Consider the following 6,634-nt stretch of genomic DNA (forward strand, 5'->3'; position numbering starts at 1 on the left):
AGTTCTGGGAATAATGTGTAAAACATAGGGCTCCCTCCAGAAGAAAATAAATGCAATATCCCGCCATCTGCTTTACCCTTAGGTCAGTTTGAATCCTTCAGCTCTGTTTAACATCTACATTTGTAAGTCACACACTTTAGTAACTTGACAAAAGGTCCTCAAGTGGAATGAGTTTTTCCAAGGTTTTTCCACAAAGGCACAGGATTAGAATTCTATTATACAATAAGGGAAGAGCTGTGTTCACACAGTAATGTCAAATCATGTTCAGACTGAAAATTAATGTTCATGCACTCCAGCATATATCAAGCTAGTCTGTAATAAACAGAGAAAGAATTATGTTGGCCCAAGAACTGTTATCAGTACATATTTTGTTAAATACCTATACATTTCAGAGTGAAGTTTTATAGCTCATTTAAATTATTCTATTAAAATGTTTGCCATGAGTTGTTGCCTGATGATTGAGAGACTTAGCAGCATGGCTGGTTTAAATTCCAGGTTGTACTACATGGCGCCACTTCTAACTATTGCACTGGCAGTTTAACCACAGTAGATGCAGACAGGCCTGATGGGAGTTACGGTCGGGGAGGTGGGGGCAACAGCTCCCTGACTCTGCGGCCCGATGGGGCACAGCTTCTGTAGCGATACTTTCCTTTCCCTTCAGCAACGGTTGGTGAAGCAAGGATTGGAGAATCAATCAGAATCCAAGAGAAACTGAAGTGCCAGCATTGGGAAGAGCTGGGTGCAGAGTTTTTGGAATTCCATGACTTTCTACCACTGTATGAAGCAACAGTACCTGACAGGAAAGTAGAGAACGAGAATTGCTGCTTCCTGTTTGCCTCTGCAACACAGATCTGTCTCCTCATCACAGTGAAGAAGGAAAGGAAAACCCTGCCTTCTTCAAAGGGGTTGATGGGAAAAGACAACCTCCACAACCATTTCATCCTCCACTCGAGGGAGAAGATCTCAATAGCAACAAACAAGGACTGACAGCTCCCACTCTCCTCCTGGCATTCCACAGTAGGGTTGGGAGTGGGAATGTATTTATAAGAGGTGGAGAGGAGTATCTGGCAGGTGGGAGTGAATGAGGGAGGACTGAAGAGAAGGAGGGAAATGGAGGAGAAAGAGGTCAGAGGAGGGATTTAGACAGAGGAAGAGGGTAAAAGTTAACCGTAGGGAAAACTGAAAAACAAAGAAAAAGATTGACACAGGAATCGAACAAAGGGTGCGGGGGGAACAGATTACCTGGAAAACACAGTGTGTCTTTAAAATATTTAGAATATTTGTATACATAGTCTGCCTAGTAGTTTGTAAAGCTGCTTGTTAATTCTAACCTTCACTTGTCCATTGGAACATAAAATTCTTTTCACATTCTGTTTACAACATGGTCAGCTACACTATCCACTAAAGTATCATTCATGCATTAGCCTCCACTGCTAAGGTTAGAAGTAGAGCCCTCTGTAAGTGCTACAGCTTTAAAATACAGTGCAAGTGGGTCTGTGTCTCAGCTGAAAGCAATCCTCAAATCCTTTGTGTACCAACTGAGAGCAGATGAAAAGATACATGTTCATCAGCTGAACTCATCATAAGGATGACTAAGAGCGCACATCCACCTGAACCTGATGAAAGGAGGGCCTGCTTTTTTCAGAAGTTCAGCCAAATGCAGTTACTCATGGAGCCAGGTTAGGATCCTGTAGTAAATTGTAATTGGAGTAGAACTCCAGTGATCAATGTAATTATGAATTTGATCAAGCATGCAAACCTGATGTCTAAATTAGCATTAGACACTGTGTATGGTTTCCTATTGTAGTAATACATCCCACCTCTTCAGTTAGAGGAATTGCATACACAAAAGTAATCAGACTTCTGTAAAGGAGAAGGAAGCGTGTGCTTCAACTAAAGAGATGATAAATGAAGCTCTCATGTCCCGTGTAAGACCCCAATGTATGTTTGAAGCAGGATGTTAGAGGGTGCTGTAGTGCTGAAGACACCCCCTTTCAGATGAGACTGAAAAGCGAGTCCTGACAGTTATCATTAAAAAGTTCCTTTTGTACTTTTCACAAGAGTAAAAATGTTGTGTCCATGGCAGTTACCCCTAAGTGAGTGAAGATAGAATTGGGCCTATTCTCTCTGGTGGCCTAGGCAAATTCCGGTTAAAGTAATTCATATATTCATAGGATTTAAAGCCAGAAGGGACCATTATGAACATATATTCTGACCTCCTGCACAACGCAGGCCATAGAATTTTATCCAATAATTCCTGCATCAAATCCATATCTTGTAGTTGAACAAAAAAATTTGTTTTAGAAAGACATCCAAGACTTAAAGTGAGGAAGAATCATGCATCCCTTGGTAAATTGTTCTAAGTACATTCTGCCTTGTACATATTGTAACCACAGCTGCAACCAATTGAAACCATGTCCCTCATTTCATGCCTAATTAGGTGATGTTAGATGGTTGTTGCAGCGCACCCTGGAGGTGATTATAATATTGGTTATGAGCAGGTATGTGTAATGTAAGCCATATTATACAGTATTTCAGAGGAGCTATTTATTTTTGAGCCTGCCAAAAGTTTTTTAAACAAGTTTTAGCCCAAATGTGAGAAATGACATGTGACAACACCAAATAAAGGACACCAAACAATGATTAATTCAGGCAATTTAGAGTGCTGGGAGAATCCACCCTTTTAGCGTAAGGAATTCTTTCAATCACCTCACTGTTTTGATTTTGTATTTCTGATATAGATAGTATTCAACAATAATAGCAAGAGTGCACCAAATTTTCATGGAACACAGTCAACTATGGGACTAAAATGAAAGAAATTAGGTGTTTCAAAGATACGTCTTTTATTGCCAAGCACCTGGCTGTTTCCAGTTAAGAGCACGCTCTGTGTAAGGGTGGTGTAACATGGCCACTCAGCTCATGTGAGCTCCGCTGCTTGCTGGGCATGTCTGCACCTGCCCTCTCAGGTTTGCTCTGCCTGCAGTGACTCCTGTTGATAAACTTCTTGAGCAGGAGTTCAGCGGCTCAGCCCCCTGAGACACACACAGTCTGTAGGTGTATAAACAAAACAGCCCTTTTCCAGGGTACAAGTCCAATAGGGCCCCTCGTGGTGCCCCCTATAATGTCTCAGTCCATAGCTCTGTCTCCTGGCTCAGTTCTCAGTCAGTCCAACAGGATCTATCACAGCATCAGCATCCTGATTAGCCTCAGCCCCTACCAGGCGAGCTTTCAAACTGTCCCTCAGCCCCTCCTAGGCTAGCTTCCAATGGTACCTTCTCTGTTGTGGAGCAGTGCCCCAGTGCCCCTCCCTGGTCACTCTTAATTCTGTAGCAAGCCTGCCTGACCCCAGCTCTCCAGCGAGTCACTAGTTCAGTTCAATCCCCTTCCAGGGTTAATGCAGTTCAATTAAATGCTGACCCTCTTTGCAGTCTTCTGCCCCCTTCTCTGAGCTTAGGCCTCTCTGCTTGTAGGTGGTGGTGGTGGTGAGATCTGGGCCTACCCACTGTGACAGGTCCCAACCCAGGAACCCTATAAGTAACAGGTGCCAGCTGCTTCCCTTTAGCTACTTGCTGCTGCATTTCCCTGGACCACTTCTCTTCTTAGCCCCAGCACTTTCGGCTTCACCCTTACCTCAGGGCTGAAGTCTTGCTTGAGTCCCAATCATCAGCAAGGAACAGATCGGTCAGCCTCACCTCAGTCCCTGGAAAAATCATGGAGCAGGTCCTCAAGGAAACCATTTTGAAGCACTTGGAGGAAAGGAAGGTGATCAGGAATAGTCAACATGGATTCACCAAGGGCAAGTCATGCCTGACCAACCTGATTGCCTTTTATGATGGGATAACTAGCTCTGTAGATATGGGGAAAGCAATGGACGTGATATATCTTGACTTTAGCAAATCTTTTGATACACTCTCCTACAGTATTCTTGCCAGCAAGTTAAAGAAGTATGGATTGGGTGAATGGACTATAATGTGGATAGAAAGCTGACTAGATCGTCGGGCTCAACAGGTAGTGATCAATGGCTTGCTGTCTAGTCAGCAGTGTGCCCCTGTTGCCAAGAAGGCTAATGGCATATTGGGGTGCATTAGTAGGAGCATTGCCAGCAGACGGAGGGAAGTGATTATTCCCCTATATTCGGCACTGGTGAGGCCACATCTGGAGTATTGCATCCAGTTTTGGGGCCCCCACTACAGAAAGGATGTGGACAAATTGGAGAGAGTCCAGAGGAGGGTAACAAAAATGATAAGGGGGCTGGGGCACATGAGTTACAAGGAGAGGCTGAGAGAACTGGGCTTGTTTAGTCTGCAGAAGAGAAGAGTGAGAGGGGGATTTGATAGCAGCCTTCAACTACCTGAAGGGGGGTTCCAAAGAGGATGAAGCTCAGCTGTTCTCAATGGTGGCAGATGACAGAACAAGGAGCAATGGTCTCAAGTTGCAGTGGAGGAGGTTTAGGTTGGATATTAGGAAACACTGTTTCACTAGGAGGGTGGTGAAGTACTGGAATGGGTTACCTAGGGAAGTGGTGGAGGTTTTTAAGGCCCAGCTTGAGAAAGCCCTGGCTGGGATGATTTAGTTGGTCCTGCTTTGAGACTTGAGGTCTCTTCCTACCCCAATCTTCTATGATTATATGATTCTTGCTCCTCTAGCTCTAGCCAGCAACTGCTCTGTCCAGGTACTGTAATTCCCGTACCTAGCCAGGAGCACCAATCCTGCTCCCCTGGCTCCAGCCAGCAACTGATCTTCTCTGTCCAGCAGGTCCTTTTAAATGAGCCTGCTGGGTCTGACTGGTTGTTCCGTACAGCTGCTCTCTGATTGACTGATTCCCCACAGCCTCACTCAGCAGCCTGGAGGACCCAGTTCTACTACTCTTTCCTGGGCCTGGGTGTGGTAGGACCATGAAGCCTCCAGCAGAGGGCCGGATACACCCCGTCACAGGTGGGTATGTATTGGAATATTTGTGTACAAGCTTTGGGATGGAGTAATGAGGGATGTAAAAATTTCAGATTGCCAACTCCACTCCTGGCTGCACTTCAGTGAAGGATAAAAGTGACTCCTTAAGAAATCAATTTGTACTGCACTTTGGGACCCTTCTACATGAAAGGGAACAGCTAAGTCATGGTCACCTTTGTTGGTTCCCCCTAAACTGTTTCTCTTCAGTTAAATTCAAGCTGATGAAATATGAGTCTAATCCACTAAAAACCACTTCCAACATAACTTTTTTTTTTTGTAGAATAACATCTAGGGGTGGAAAAACTTTAAGGGACACTTAAACACGTAACACTTTAAGGGACAACGTCTTCCCTGCACCAAGATCCACTCTTGCAGAAAGTAGGTATAGGGGGCATCAGGGTGTTGGTTATGGCTACAACTGGCCAGAAAATAGAATTTCCTTCCCCTAGAAACTTAAGTTTTTTATTATTTTATTTTAATCAATCCCAAATCAAGTAAAAAAAAAATATTGAATGGAAAGGCTTGCTCCCAGCTGCTCAGTTCCTTGGGCAGCTGTCTCCCAGGGCTGTCTGGATTCCCAGGGAGATGGAAGCTTGGAGAATTGGATGGCCCCAGGAGGCACCAGTGCAGAAGTTAGAGAGATGGAGGAGACTGGGCTGTCAGAAAATCAAGCAAGGAGGTCTCTGCCTCACTGACATGGAAAGTTTTGACAGAATCAGCACATTCTCACAGAAGGGCTTCCATTCCTTCCAACATTTTCTGGTGGAAAAGCATTACATTGGAAAATTTCCAGCTAGCTCCACTTATTCTGTGGGCTGATCTGTGCCAGCCCTAAGGTCCCGCACACCAGATGAGCCCTGAGAGAGCACAGCTGGGCTCTCCTCCTGGCCCCAGCAGGCCCTCCTACACCAACGTGGGAGACGAGGCTGGTTCTGGAGCTGGCTAGGCCAGCTTTATGCTAGCATATAGATCTCCTGTGGGGAGAATTATAAGCTAGCTAGCAACATTCAGCTTCTACTGAGCCATCTGAGCAAAAAGGTTTAAGCTAGACAAATTCAGCCTGGAAATAAGAACATACATTTTTAACAGTTTGTGTAATTGACTATTGGAGCAATTTATCAAGGATTTCAGTGGATTCTCCATCACTGACAACTTTTAAAGCAAGTTTTTAAAAATACATGCTGTAGTTCAAAAGGAATTATATTGAGGAGGTTTTGTGGCCTGTGTCATACTAGATGATCTCAATGGCCCCTTCTGGCCTTGCAATCAATGAGCCAAGGAAATGGGCTGAATTGGAGTGGAGAATCTGACCCTAAATCTTCAAAGCATGGTACAAACCTAAACTAATCAGTCCTCGCTTCGTCTGTAAGGTGCTTATGGATCAGACACATTTATAAGGTGCCTATCACTCTGTAATAGCTAGATAAATATAGCATTGTCATTGCTAAGAATGACTGAGTTACTGACCAGTGCAAGAAGGAGATGCAGTATTGCCATGCAGAATCTGATGAGGTTCAATAAGGATAAGTGCAGGGTCCTGCACTTAGGACGGAAGAACCCAATGCACAGCTACAGACTAGGGACCGAATGGCTAGGCAGCAGTTCTGCGGAAAAGGACCTAGGGGTGACAGTGGACGAGAAGCTGGATATGAGTCAGCAGTGTGCCCTTGTTGCCAAGAAGGCC

The sequence above is a fragment of the Lepidochelys kempii genome, chromosome 3, assembly GCF_965140265.1.
Source record: "Lepidochelys kempii isolate rLepKem1 chromosome 3, rLepKem1.hap2, whole genome shotgun sequence".
Taxonomy (NCBI): domain Eukaryota; kingdom Metazoa; phylum Chordata; order Testudines; family Cheloniidae; genus Lepidochelys; species Lepidochelys kempii.